The 13,409-nt window shown below is 38.6% G+C and overlaps 1 long non-coding RNA gene across 1 annotated transcript; it reads right to left on the minus strand.

Annotated features, from left to right (window-relative positions):
• Nucleotides 1–7: 7 nt before the first annotated feature.
• Nucleotides 8–3,342, minus strand: LOC121813017. The gene is made up of 3 exons (XR_006053467.1): nt 3,135–3,342; nt 2,473–2,658; nt 8–1,069 (listed from the first exon to the last, which is right to left on the minus strand). It is a non-coding gene; the product is annotated as an uncharacterized LOC121813017 (long non-coding RNA).
• Between the last annotated feature and the right edge of the window lie 10,067 nt (nt 3,343–13,409).

Here is a 13,409-nt window from a genome sequence, read left to right on the forward strand (position 1 = left end):
GGGGGGGGGCAAGGTCAGCCCATAGGGTCAGGAATAATGACTGTTATGCCAACCTCATAGTAAGAAGCAATTAATACTACAGATATTTTTATGCCTTTAAATCAATTTGCACAGCTAAATGTAAGCTATAAATTTCACAAATTATGGGTTTCTACAACTTTGGACAGTTTGGACCATCAAAGTGACTCACATATATATAAAATAATTACCAAGTGCATCTTCAAATCCAGTTTCAGTTTCTACCAACCAACATATCACAAACCATTAAAAATGGAACACTGTTAAAGTTACACATTAGTCCAAATTATTATATCTCAAAACAACAGCTGGGTATCAACAGGTGCTCACATAAAAGCAGTACAAGTTATGATATAAACATAGAGAATAAACAACCTAAGTATGTGGGTCACAAACAATATGAGTAACTGCTTAACATTGTCATTCATGAAAATATTCCTTTTCTGTATACAAAGCACTTCCCAAATATGTCAAGCCAATGTAAAGAAAATGTAAAAAAAAACCCCACAAACAACAAAAACAACAACAGGACTTCTAGCAGTGTGCAAGTCAGCGAAAAGTGATTGCAACTGTTTGCTGCTTTAAACACCTTCAAACTGTGAACTTCAGATAAACAACTGGCTTTAATTAAGGCTACCTCATGAACACATGTATTTTTTTTATACAGACAATTCCAATTGTGTTTTTGAGAAATAGTTCTTTTTACATCAAGACACCAAAAATATCTCAAGCACTGCCAATGCCATGACGAAAGAAATGAAGAAACTTCAGCCAAGATAAACCCCATAAACTATAAAACAATAACATCAGAAAAAGGTGATAAAGGTGCACAAATTTTATGCTGCGAGACAAACTCTGTTTGTCTTGTCCATGTGTGAAAACAGAAACTGAGCTTCCAAAAACCTTATGAAAATGAAGTTTTGAGAAAGTAGCTGTTCATTGCTTGGTTCTGGGTCACTGTGGTCACTTTCTTCAGGAAAAGCAGGAAAAGTTTCAGTCTTCTGCTTCAGTACAAGCGGGTTTTTGTCCTTACAGTCTTGTTGTGGAAAATCTGAAGTGACAGATTAAAAAAAAAAAAAGACAACAACAACACATGTTTCAGAAATTACAAGGTAATCTTAACCATTAGCAGGTACCACATGATAAGCATGTTGCTCAGATATACCAATGAAAGGCATGTTGTGGGGAGAAGCTGTTTTGCTGACTAATTTAAAACCATTTTGGCTGCTCATTTACAAACTCTATGAAAAACACTCTTCTTCTGTGATCGATTTAACTTTGGAATCGTACATTTCTCAAGTGATTTAAACTCTTGTGATGAATCACAAATATGTGATATCAACTACAGACCATCTACAGTGAGAAAATACAGACAATATACAATCAAACAAAACAACAAAATGTTGTCATTTAAAAATTAAAGTGCAGAAAACATTTAACAGTTTACTTAAAATTTACAGGACACTCACTACAGTATTTATGTATTTTTTAGATTAATTATCCATTGCCTGATTGGTTGGGAGAATGGGAGGTAGAACCTTCACCTTTCAGGTCCCTCTTCTGTGGAAACAGCTGCCAGTATGGATTCAGAAGACAGAAACCCTCTCTAGTTTTAAGATTAGGCTTAAAGATTTCCTTTTTGATAAAGCATACAGATATGGCTGGATGAGGTGACCCTGATTAGACTTAGGACTTGCCAAAATTCATGACTGTTTCTTCTACTCACAACACCCTGTGTTTACAAAAAACACAGCCATGCAAATAACCTGTTCTTTTGTCAATTGGCCAAAACCAAGAAGGAAAAGAATTACATGTTTAGTTAACTTCCTGTTATTAAATTTGATATTCACTGTAAGTGCGCCTGCAGGTGCAGGAGCGCAGCACAAACGAAGGAGCGATGACTGCAATTCGTTGGGCTCATTTCTAACAATTTTTACCAACATAGGACAGTCTTGCAAGGGGGGCCACTGGGAAGCTAGAAATTTTGGCTTTTGGAATCAGTCAGTTTCCTTATTTCAGTTGGTCTTTAAATTTTTCATGTGCCTCTATTGGGGCTGCAACGATTAGTCAACTAGTCACGATTACGTCGACTTTAAAAGTCAACAACTAATTTAATAGCAAAGCGTCGTTTGAAGCTTTGTAAGATCCTGAAAGATGCAGGAAAAAGTAGGATTTAAGAGTGTAATAACGGACTGAAACAAAAGAAAGCAGCAATGCATCTACAAGGACACCAGCTGTCGTTAAGTCTGGGAGCCTTCTGAGAAAATAAAAGAGAAGAATTTCCAATGCAAAATCTCCAAAATGGAACAGCACTTCGATGGCAGTACGACAGTGATTCACAAGCATCTGAAAAGGAAGCATGTGGCGGCTTCTGACGACGAAGTGGTACAGTCGTCTCAGTAAGGTAATTGGCTAGTTAGCTGCTAATATTAGCGTAAACAGTGAGCTACTTACTCATATTGGTTTCCTGCTTTAGTGAAAGCTGCTCTTCTTCCTGATTGGTGGAGATTTCCTCTTGTTCATCTTTAGTCTGTGGAGGATCTGTGTCCTGCTGGTCCAGACTGGAGTTCCTCTCCTGGCTACAGACCTGCGGGTCATCCAGATCCTCATTTTCCTTACAATCATGTTGCTGTGGGAGGTCTTGATGGACACAACACAAGAAAGAAGTTACACTGTGAGCAGGTCTCTCAGATATGTGAGCGATATTTAAGGTGCACAAATGTTTTAAATATTATCTCTCATGCGGTGAACAGCAAAGAATTCTGTTTACATGCAGAAAGTCATCATTTATGAGGCGTAAAGCTCGCTACTCCAACTTGGTCCATGTGGCCAGTTATGCACATTTTTCATTGTCTTAACATTTTCCTACATTCTGCATACAGTTCTGGGCCAACATGACTTAAATCTATATTGTGGAAAATTTTTTTTTTTTTTTTAAACAAACAGAAGATTTTAAATCCAGTTTTTATTTTACTGTGCTAACAGAAAACATGTCTTCAGTAAGGTAGTATGCCAGGCGGTAATGCACGTGTCTTTGTGATGTCATCACCTGGCCTTTTGATATAAGTCATATTCACTTCGGTATTATGAAGTCTGTATATTACAGATTCACATACCTATTCTGCTCAGCCGTAATCCAGGCTTACACAACAAATCCAGCTGTTCTCCAGTCCAGACATTAATCCCTTCATCCTCCTACTTCAGTTCAAGCTGCTCTCCTTCCTCACTGCTGTGGGTTTCCTCCTGTTCCTCTTTAATCTGTGGAGGCTCTGGGTCCTCCTGGTTGAGACTCCTCTCCTGGTCAGTGACCTGCTGATCATCCAGACCTTCGTGTTCAACAAAGGGACACAAGAACATAGTGACTAATGTGATGATAAGAAAGATCAAGAAGGATTAAAAGGGGTCACCTATTGAGAATTTAGCTTATGGTTTCAAGGGCTCTTGCATTCTTGCAGATGTTGCCACAGAAACATTCAGTCATAGTCATTTGTTCATTGGGTGATGTTGATAACCTTACAGCTGTCTGGGATCTAATTTTTAGATGTGACTGCCAGTGATCATCACACACTGTGAATAAACAAAGAAATGAACAGCAGCATGATCTGAATATGATCATGAAAGCAGTTAAAGTATGCCGTTGATACTAATCTTTTAACATTTTACTAATAAATATACACTCACTGGTCACTTTATTAGATACACAATGCTAGTACTGGATTGGAGCCCCTTTTGTCCTCACAGCTGATTTAATTCTTTGTGAAGATTCAGGAAAGTGATGGAAATATTTCTCAGATATTTGTGGTCTATATTGACCTGAATGCTTCACACAACTGCTGCATATCTGTCAATTCCACCTCCATGATGCAAATCTCATGTTCCACTACATTCCAAAGGTGCACTGTTGGGTTGAGAGCTGGTGACTCTGGAGACCCGAGTACAGGAAACTCACTGTCATTTTAAGGGCACTGCATATATTCTCTTTTTTGGATTACTCTCTGTAAATCATACAGATGTTTGTGCTGGAATATTTAAGCAGATTAGAAGTTTCTGAAACACTCAGACCAGCCAGTGTGGTACCAACACCCAGCATACCATATCTCAACATTTCTGGCACCCAGTTTTGCCTTTCTATTTCTTGATCACCTGGAAGAACTAAAGAGCTAATTTTATATTACTACTACAATAGCACTTTCCTCCCACTTATTACGGTATATAGATTATGTACAAGTTACTTCATTACTGGAGTTTGTAGAATCCTTAAATGGACATTTTGCAAGTTTATGTTTTATCCTTAATTGCAATACTAAAGAAATTAACTTCCTTGACAAAAAAGTAACAAAAAAGAGAAATCGCTGTACCTCTCTGTACCCCCAAACCTACTGGAATACATTACATTGCAAAACAAAAGAAAATGCTGCACTGATTAAAATAACTCTACTGTAACTGTGGGAAAGTTTTTGCAGAGTATAATTTAAAAAATCTAGCACTAGGTCTGGGTCATGGAAGTTTCCATCCTAGCCACCTCAAAAAAAGCTTACCTGTAAGCCAATTGATTAGCCTTAAACGTATCTGTGAAATTCCAGAACAATACTATGATCAAGAAACCTCCAAAACATAAATCAAATCTTGTCTTCTAGACAACTTTTACACAAACACCCAGGAACATTAAAGAAATCATTTTAAAACATTGGTATAACCTTCAAAGTGATCCAAGCTTATCATTAGGGATTTTTAAAGAACCGCCAATGATAACTTAAGAGAGGTAAAAACATAACAGATAGGCTTGTCAGAGCTTCATTTTTCTTTTAATGTTCCTGTAGGTACTGTATTTTTTATATTAACTTGTTTGCAGGTTTCTGTGTACTTTTTTAGCATGTATTACATTAAGACATGCAGTGATTTTTTACATTGGGGTGATCGTAGCTCAAGAGTTGGGAGGTCGCCTTGTAATTAGAAGATTGCCGGTTCAAGCCCCGGCTTGAACAGTCTCCGTTGTTGTGTCCTTGGGCAAGACACTTCACCCGTTGCCTACTGGTGGTGGCCAGAGGGCCCGGTGGCGCCAGTGTCAGGCAGCCTCGCCTCTGTCAGTGCGCCCCAGGGTGGCTGTGGCTACAATGTAGCTTACCATCACCAGTGTGTGAATGGGTGGATGACTGGATGTGTGAAGCGCTTTGGGCTCCTTAGGGACTAATAAAGCGCTATACTAATACAGGCCATTTATCTTTTCTCCCCTTTTAATCTGTAGTGGCTCAGTCCAGAACCTATTTGGGCTGTGGCTTAACCAATTTACCAATACCAACCTGTTAAATGATAATTGGTCAACTGCTTTATTTGTGAAGCTGTGATTGGTCTAATTGGAGATTCCTTTTCTGTTTCCTGATTTTTATTTAAACACAAGCCATTTGACATTTTGCAATGACGCTGATGAAGACTACAAACCGCGTTGGTCACTAAATAAAGCTGTTCCCTATTACTTTACATGTCACTGGAGTTTAACTCACCAGAGCCTCTATCCACACACTCCGAATGCCTCTAAAGATCCTCGGGAATTGTCCACATGTCCACATGCCCACATGAATCCCGCGATGATCCCGCAACCCCCACATCTCCACAAATTTACACAACTGTATTGTGTGACTTTATCCCGGGTCTGATATCAAGCAGTCTTAGCTGACGGATCTCCTCCTCATACCGGACGATCGTCTTTTCAAACTCTGAGAAGATTTCTTCTGCAGCAGAAGTTAATCTCTCCTTGATAACCTCTCTCAGATGCTGAATTTAAGACATTATTGCAACAACAACCGATACCGCCAAACCAACGTCTTCAAACATAACTCAGGATTGCGATAGAATCTCTCAATGGCGCCATTGCCACTATTCTTCTTCTGTTGTACTTACGGTAGACTGGAGGTGTCAAAGGCGTAATACTGCCCTCATCAGGTCAGTCCAACAAAAATCAATTCCTGACAAAGTCTGGAGCTTTGCAGAAACCTGGATAAAGAATTTATCGTTCCCAATTATTCAAGTTGAGAATTAGCTGTAATGCCCATCTCTGACAATTCATTATGCTTAAGGTGTCTTACTGCAGACCATCAAAGCATGCTTAACACTTTACATGCCTCACACTCACATTGTTGCTTTATTTTCATCACAGCTGCAGTAAAGTAAAGATGCTTTATTGGCAAGGGTAGACTTTTCTTTTCCCTAATTTCCTTCGGGATTAATAAAGTATTCTGATTCTGATTTTCTCCTCTCCATCCTAAAAGCCATTAATACGGTTCATGCAGTAGCTGCGTCCAGAGACAATAGTCCCCAGATTCTTTAGAACATAGGTGTCAAACTCTGGCCCACGGGCCAAATTTGGCTCGCAGCCTAATTACATTTGGCCCGCGAAGCCATACCAAATTATTATTAGAGCTGGCCTACCGGTATTATACAGCTAATATATATATTGTTTAGTATTAAGCTTTGCTTGTTCCATATTCAGTTTTTCAGCAAAACTTGTTTGAGTCCATAAGAAGAGATTCATTCTTAAATCTGGAGGAAGATCTTTTTTTCAATAAATATTAATGTTAGCCCGTGACCTTGTTCCAGTTTTAAATTTTGGCCCACTGTGTATTTGAGTTTGACACCCCTGCTTTAGAAGATCCAAACAGATCAAACAAGAAAAGGTTTCTTGGTTCAGCTGAACTTCCTTCTGCACCACTTCTATTCTTAGTATCAGTTATTGTGTGAGTCTCTTCTTTATAACGAAAACAAAAGGTGACGCATTTAGGTCCATGACTTAAACTGAAAAGCAAGTGTCATAGTGAAAATCAGAATCATTATTCAACAGATATAGTTCTATTGTTTTTAAGATCCATGTTTTTTGTTGTTTTTATGGCATTTTGATTTTACCTTTCCTTTTGACATACTTTACTAACACAGTTTCAAAATCAGACAAAAAAAAAACAAACAAAGAAAAACATAAAATCAGAGTACGAAAAAGTTAATTTTTTACTGTAAAAACCACAAACATGTTTAACAAATAATTTTCTTAACTTGGAATGCAAATAGAAATTGTATGTTTTAAAAACTTATGCACAAGTTTTGCAAACAACAAAGTTATATGCAACTATTTACCTAAAAATACAGCCAATGCCACATACATTTTTAAACCATTTTAAATTATTTAGAGAGCAATCAGGTGTTTTGCATCAAATAGGATTCCACAAAAGTTATTTGTGCCACTCCAAAAAACAGTTTCCGTCCTCTGTAAGACTTAGTAAAACATCACAAGCCTGATACCTGCAGGCCTGAAAGCAGGAGGTGTATCACTGCTATTTTCCACCTGGATGCACACACACACATGTACGAATACACATACATCCATAAATATTAAATATATGTAAATATGTAATATGTATGTAATATGTAAATATATGTATATATACATATGCATACACATATCCACACATCCATACATGTATAAGTTGCATTATGCTTGAGGTGGTTTACGGCTGAGGTCAACTTTGGGCTGTCAAAGTGACTCATACATATAAAATAATTACCACGTGCATCTTTCGCCAGTTTCTACCAACCACATATTACAAACCTTTCAAAATGGAACACAACACTATCAAAGTTAAACATTAGTCCAAAATATTAGATAATAACCAATGTTGGAGAGTAACGGAATACATGTACCAGCGTTATGTATGTAAAATACAAAATATGAGTAACTGTATTCTGTTACGGTTACCATTTAAAAAGGTGATATTTAGAATACAGTTAGTTTGTTGAAATAAATGGATTACACAGCTGTTTTGTCCTGTTTCATATGTCAGGCTATCCCCTAAATATTTTTGGTAATTCCACGCTGGTGGAAACCCAAACAAGACTAATGCCTGGGTCTCAAACTCTCGTGAGGGAGGGAGAAAAATGAGAGTCGAAAAGTACGAGGTGCTACCAACAAGAAATGAGAGACTGAAGCATGTATGTCTGTGAAGGTTCTCAGTCATCCAGGTCATCGTAGTCAAAGGAGCTGCAAAGAAAAGCGTCTGGACTTCTTCAAGTTACTTGAAGACGTTTCACCTCTCATCCGAGAAGCTTCTTCAGTTCTAAGGTCAAATGGTGGGGAGTCCCAGATTTAAACCTAGTGGGAGTAACCCCCCACAGAGGGACAAAAGGACCCTCTGGGACCCTCCTTTGACTGAAGCATGTAAATATAATAATAACCACTGCAGCCAAAAAGAGTGCCTGACGAGCCCAGTTGTAAGTAAGCTATTAAGACTCGACTGTACACCGTGTTCGTGTTTTCCTCCGAAACAATAAGTTCCATTGGAGCAGCCTTTCAACACCTCTTTCTGTCTCTTGCTAGCAAAGTTGACCCAGAAAGTAAAGCTAGTTAGATGCTACAGTCACGGAACCCAAGGTATTAGCCAGCGGTCTCTTTACTAGGGTTCGAGATTGTCAGGGCATTGCGTTGTGTGGAGAGAAGGAAGAGAGGACCCAAACGGAGGACTCACAGGTTAAATGGTAAATGGCCTGTATTTATATAGCGCTTTACTAGTCCCTAAGGACCCCAAAGCGCTTTACATATCCAGTCATCCACCCATTCACGCACACACAGGTTAGTGAAGGATGAGGATGGTGTTTATTATAAATGCAGGATGAACATAACATAGAGATTCTGACACTGACTGACTGAATGGCTGGCTAACTGAACTGGAAAAAACAAAAAAACAAAAAAAAAAACCCACACGGAATCGACGATGACAAGACAACGAACTGGTGGAAAGTGCAGACTTAAATACTCAGGCAAATGATGACAATTAGAGACCAGTGAGTACACAGCTGAATATAATCTAACTAATAACACAGTAAGAAGAACTACACATAATGCACATAAACAGAAGGTTGACACAGTTAAACAGCAAACATGAAACCTAAACCATGACAAAGTCTAAAACTGAAGACATTGTGTCAACGATCCAGGAATCCTGGCAGAGTACAAAAAGAAAACATTTTTCATTAGCAGTCAAAAACTAATGTGTACACTTATGTCTGCATTTTTATTTTGGTAAATACGAACGAAATTATAGCAGAAAAGCTGTCACGTGTCTGGTCAAAAGAGAGTATTAATATATTTATTTGGTAGTTCAAAAAAAGACTTAAGAGTGAGAAAAAAAAAACCTGCGTTCACGTTTGCAGTTTTGTCTTGTAATACAATATTTGAAATGGAAAAACAAACAAACAAAAGATCATATTTTAGGAATTGGTTGTGGGTGTTTTCTTGTTTATTTGTTTGGGGGTTTTTTTTGTACTACCTGAACACTAAAGTGGCCTTTCAATGACATGACAGTGTCAGAAGTGGCCCACAGCTCATTTAAGTTTGAGACCTCTGCTCTAATGTATCATCACACAGTAATAATACATTTTTGTAGTTGTAAAAAGTATTATTCCCATTGATTAATGTAATGGAATACATTACAAATTACATTTGGGGCCATGTATTCTGTAATCTGTAGCGGAATACATTTTAAAAACAACCTTCCTAACACCTATAATAACTTGGCAAATAGTTATGATTACATTAAGACTCATGTGATCTCAAGCACTGTTGACACCGAACCAAAGCAACGTGAAGAAATGTCCATCAAATGTCAATCAAAAGCCCACAAATAATAACGTAATGGTGTCAGATAAAGGTGGTAAAAGGTGCACACCTTTAAAGTTGTGAGACAAACTCTGTTTTTCTTGTCCATATGGAAACACAGAAACTGAGCTTTCAAAAATCTTCAGCCTTCCTAGAAGGATTTAAAAAACAAAAAACAAAAAAACAAAACTTGTTTATACTGTTTATATTGGGTAAAAAACAAAAAAAACAAAAACAAAACTTGTTTATACTGTTTATATTGGGTAAAAAGCCAAAACAGTCAGAAAAAGTTACATTTACCAAATGTACCTGTTAATGTAGTCAGAGACACATAAGCTCTGCCACCAACATTTTCTAAAAATGAAACTTAGCATGTAGCATGTTTTCCTATATTTCAACTGTACCGAAGAAGTGAATTTTTTCCCATAGCTGCTACAACAATATAGAGGCCACACAGGTGAAAAACCAATGTGTATTTTCAAACTTGACATACGACTAAAAATTTTCCCACAGACACTGCAACAATGTGGCTTCTCATCTGTGTGGCCTCCCATGTGTCTTTTCAAACTTGACATAGGAGGAAAACCATTTCCACAGGCACCACAACAATACGGCTTCTCACCGGACTCTCATGTGAATTTAAGTTTGTGAGGGAACTAACACTTTTCCCACATGTACTGCAGCAATGTGGTTTCTCACCTGCGTGGACACTGATGTAGGCTTTCCAGTACTCAAGACAACTAAAACCTTTGCCACATGTGCTACAACAATGTGTTTTTTTTTTTTTGTTACCTGTATGAACTGTTATGTGACTTTTCAAAGTTGTTGCCACACTAAAGTCTTTCCCACAGGTGCTACAGGAATATCTTTTTTCACCTGTATGTGATTCCATGTGTATTTTAAAAGAAGCTTTATGATTAAATCCTTTCCCACATGTGCTACAGGAATATGGCTTCTCACCTGAATGAATTCTTATATGACTTCTCAAAGTTCCTTCCACACTAAATTGTTTCCCATGGGTAATACAGGAATTTGACTGCTCACCTGTATGAATTTTTATGTGACTTCTCAAAGCTGCTGCCACACTAAATCGTTTCCCACAGCTGCTACAGGAATATTGCTTTTCCCCTGTATGCAATTCCATGTGTATTTTTAAAAGATGTCTTGTGATTAAATCCTTTCCCACATGTGCTACAGGAATATGTTTTTTCACCTGTATGAATTGTTATGTGGGCTCTCAAATTTGCTGCTAAACTAAATCTTTTCCCACAGGTGCTACAAGAATGAGGCTTATCACCGGTGTGAATTCTCATGTGTTCATTTAAATGCGTTTTTAGAGTAAAATTTTTCCAACAGGTGCTACAAGAATGCGTCTTCTCACCTGTGTGAATTTGCATGTGTTGTTTCAAGTTTTCCATCCTATTAAATTTTTTCCCACAGGTACTACATAAATGTACTGTCTTGGAATTTTGAACTCTCAGTCCTGCTACGACTTGATCTGACTTTTTTCTGTGTGAGTTACCATCCTTGTTTTCTTCCTGATGAGTGTCAGGAGAGTTGTGAGAAAGGAGCTGGTCACTGCTTGGTTCTGGTTCACTGTGGTCGTTTTCTTCACGAGCAGGAAAAGCTTCTGTCTCCTGCTTTTGTACAAGTGGTTATGCCACTTGAGTGGTACCGAGTTCCTCCTGTTCCTCTTTAATCTGTGAAGAATCCTCCTGGTCCAGACTGGAGTTCTTCTCCTGGTTACGGACGTGCTGATCTGTGAGGCCCTCCTTGTCTTTACAGTCACATTGTGGAGGATCTGAAGGGACAAAATGATAATATCAGAAAAACAAATTGGATCAACTGTAATGTAACCTCAACAATTAGCAGGTCCTTACACGGTAAACATGGTTCTCACATGTACCAGTAAAAGGTATGTTCTGGGGATAAGCTGTTTAGCTGACTCAGTGATAGACATTTTGGAAATCTAATTTCCGTAAATAAAAAGATGATCATGCATCAGGTGAGATTTAAAAACAGGACAAAAATTTTGCAGTAAAAAACAGATTCTCAGACAAACTGTAATGCTTCTAAATAAACATTACTGCTGTATTTTCTGTGTTACCAGCTGACTATTGACTCTCTTCAAGTCAAGTTATTGATACAGCACCAAATCACAGCAACAGTCGCCCCATGGGGCAGCTGATCAAGCCTCGTCGGAGGAGCTACTTAAGAGTGTGGTGGAGCTTTCTCCGACGCTGGATCATTGCGTGGCTTTATGTTAGTCTCTTGGCCAGTTAGTAAGTTTAATCTGCTGCATTGTTATTTTCCCAGGAGAAGTGTGGAGATGAGAGAGCAGCGAGCACGGGGTGCTCAGACACTGAGGAGCGGGGACAAAGAACACTAACACTGGGAAGAGGACATGTCACGGGAGTCGGGAATGCATTCGGGTTTTATTGTTATTTTCCATGCACTGTAAATAAACGCACTGCTTGCATTCACAGCTCCTTCCTCACATTCCCACAGTTGGCCAGCGTCAACTGTGACGGTCTGTCTCCCGAATCCAAACTGGAAACTGGTTTCACAGAACAGGGGCCTGAAAACTGAAGGCTCTCCTTCCAATTCTACTTTTAAATACTCTAGGAACAATGAGTAAGCCTGCAGTGCGAGAGCGAAGTGATCCAATGGGGTGATATGGTACTTGCCCTTGTGTGTGAATAGCAGGACTTTGAATTAAACTGTGGATTTAACAGGGAGCCAATGAATGGAAGCCAATATAGGAGAAATATGCTCTCTTTCTAGTTCCTGTCAGTACTCTTGCTGCAGCATTTTGGATTAACTAAAGGCTTTTCATGGGTTTTTAGTACATCCTGATAATGATGAATTACAGTAGTCCTAGAAGTAATAAATGCATTAACTAGTTTTTCAGCGTCACTCTGAGACCGGATATTTCTAATTTTACAGATTTTGTGCAAATGGAAGAAAGCAGTCCTCCATATTTGTTTAATATGTTCATTGGAGGACATATCCTGGTCACAAATAAAAATCACAAACAAATAATAATCCCATAATCCCCAGAGTATCTCCAAAAGTTGATCCTATTCATCTGGATGTAGCGTTTCGAAACGTTTCGTCACTCATCCAAGTGACTTCTTCAGTCTCAGCTGACTGCAGGTTTTCCTAACCTTATAAACAGTACATTTGCATAATGACTGAACCTAGCACCACTGAAGGATCAATGGGCTGCGAGGTCAGTTCCTTCATCATAATTATGGAAATTCTCACGACCATTGATCAACAACCACTTATCAAAGCCCACTGATCAATAGCCATGAGTACAATTCACAGAGAGTTGGGGAATGGCTGCAATCACAGCATTGTAAGACGGCGAAAGATGTACCTTTAGGCCCCCTCCTCGATTCAGAGATTGTCTTTTCCTTTTCACGTAAATCGCCTCCTTGACTCCGCGCTCAAACCAGTGTTTATCCCAGATGTCTTAGCATAAGGGCCCTTTCACAGCGGATGGAGCATGTGTTGCTAATGCTAACTGCTAACTAAAAGCCAAGGATTCAGAATTTGTTGCGCTGGCTGCTGAGCTCTGAGTTTTTGTGACAGCTCTATGTGTACTAGATGCGCCTGCTCCTTGTCGTTTCTATCTCTGACTTTATGTCCTCTTCTAGAGTTTGTGTTGTGTTATCTTCAAATGATCAATAAAAACCATGTATTGCTGTCATATAAAAGGGCATTTATTCTTCCAGGACCTGAAGTTCAG

Source organism: Haplochromis burtoni, unplaced genomic scaffold (genome assembly GCF_018398535.1).
Source record: "Haplochromis burtoni strain Fernald_Lab_line unplaced genomic scaffold, NCSU_Asbu1 Contig_1046, whole genome shotgun sequence".
Taxonomy (NCBI): domain Eukaryota; kingdom Metazoa; phylum Chordata; class Actinopteri; order Cichliformes; family Cichlidae; genus Haplochromis; species Haplochromis burtoni.